Source organism: Anomaloglossus baeobatrachus, unplaced genomic scaffold, assembly GCF_048569485.1.
Source record: "Anomaloglossus baeobatrachus isolate aAnoBae1 unplaced genomic scaffold, aAnoBae1.hap1 Scaffold_2381, whole genome shotgun sequence".
Lineage (NCBI taxonomy): Eukaryota > Metazoa > Chordata > Amphibia > Anura > Aromobatidae > Anomaloglossus > Anomaloglossus baeobatrachus.
Window position 1 is genome coordinate 197,869 of NW_027442037.1, and position 1,957 is coordinate 199,825.

At 46.9% G+C, this 1,957-nt stretch overlaps 1 pseudogene; it reads right to left on the minus strand.

Annotated features, from left to right (window-relative positions):
- Positions 1–310: 310 nt before the first annotated feature.
- LOC142261676 (U2 spliceosomal RNA) lies at positions 311–517 on the minus strand (annotated as a pseudogene).
- Between the last annotated feature and the right edge of the window lie 1,440 nt (positions 518–1,957).

Consider the following 1,957-nt stretch of genomic DNA (forward strand, 5'->3'; position numbering starts at 1 on the left):
AGCTGAATCCAATGTGTCCAAAAGGGATCTATTCTATTCAATTGCAAATGATCTAGATAAGACTGAGAATAAGATACTGCACGGGACATAGCAGAGTTGGTCAAGTTGAGTGGAGATGAGTTTGCTATTTGGCACAGCTTTTGCATCAATAAAGCAAGTAAAAGGTGTGAAAGATAAAAAAAAGGGTGAAAGTGTGAAAAGTGAATTGGCCAAATTGAGGTGCATATAAAGTTTTTGCTTTCTTTCAATTCACTAATGGGGCTCATTTGAATCAGGTGAATTGAGTTCTGCTTTTGGAAACTGGGTTAAGAAGGGGTGCACCGGTCCTGGAGGTACTGCAATACCAGGTCAATGCGTGGAGTGGACAGAGCAAGATTTTTTCCATCTCCTTGTTCTAAAAATCCATTTAATATATGGTCCCCAGAGAGGGGACGTATCAGATATTAAACTGATAAGAACAGATTTAATTTTTTTTTTTTTCTGTTTATCAGTAGGACTTCAAAATAACAAAGGTGATCGCCTCCCGTTGCCTGGGAACCGTCCAGGCACAAGAGGGCTATGTGTCACCAGAAGGCGCACACACTTCCTCAAGGCCGGCAGACGTGCAATCCCAGGCACCTTCCAGTACCGACCAAGGTAGCGTCCTCCGAAACTACACTTGATCTTAGCCAAAAGGCCGAGAAGCTATAACCCGAATTGGTTACGGCCTTGAGTGGCACCCTGGCCTATACCGGACACATCTTAGGGAGAGGGAGACAAACCCACGCCTACAGAAGACATTTTGTCACCCAAGCCAACCCTTGAAAAGGCTGTTTTGCAGAGCAAAAACAAGAAGAATGATGCTTTTTGCAGCCGCCGCCCACTGCAATTAATCTGAATAACTCCTCCTCCTCCAAGCACCTCCCCTCCCCCTTGCAGTCTTTCCAATTCATGATACAAAAAGACGGACGGACAGGACAGGACAGGACAGGCTGCCTGACTTTCCGTCACTGCCACCCTTTGCCATCCTTGCCCGTAGAAAGCCCTTTCATCATCCCCAAACCCTAATCTTTTCCCTTCCCTTCCCAGCTGCGTCTCACTCCCTTTCATTAGGAAGTGAGCGCAGCCTTTTCTCCGTTCTGCACATGCGCGACGTTAAACACAAATGCGCAGGCGTGCGTTCCATTAGCCTCACTGCATTCCACTCCCATACAGGAAGTGGGCGCAGCTATTACTACGGTCGCACATAAAAGAACCCACGGCCACCACTGCACACAGCTGACTCCACCACAGGACACCCACTTCTACACCAACGCAGGTAAGACAGGATCGGCACCTCTATGCTCCCGTTACAATCAGGCTCAGTCACCATGTGATAACGCTCTCAACTCTTTAGTTGCAGGCTCCCCTTGCTTCACCTCCACTGGCTGTGCTGCCATTTCCTCTCCCACCTGGAAGGTATACTTTATTCCACTATTTTCCTGTTTCTCTCTTCCCCCTTTTCCCATAACCTACTTTTATCTGCATTTGTGGGGTATCTATATGCTATTTACATCATAGTTTTATTCATTAATATGGAAGGGAAGAGTGCCCATGAGAGTGTTGAACTGCGGAGAGCAAGAGATTAAGCTGCTCCGATTTGCCACCATTGATAAGCTGTTCTCAGTAGATACACATGCTATCCAAACAGCAGCATCCACCATTGCTTCAGCCCACCCATTCAGTGACAGCTCACCAAGTCAGCCAGAGGAGTGGTGTAAGGAATTACACGTAGGCACTGACTCCACACCTTCACATCACAAGAAGGGGGTCTACAGGCTAGTGCAAGAATACGAGCAAGTCTTCAGCAAACATCCGCTAGACTTTTGAAGAATAAAAGGGGTCAAACACTACATCCCCACAAGTGCACACCCACCCATCAAAGAGAGATATAAGCCAAAACTACCTGCACATTACCAGTGTACCAAGGACATGTTGA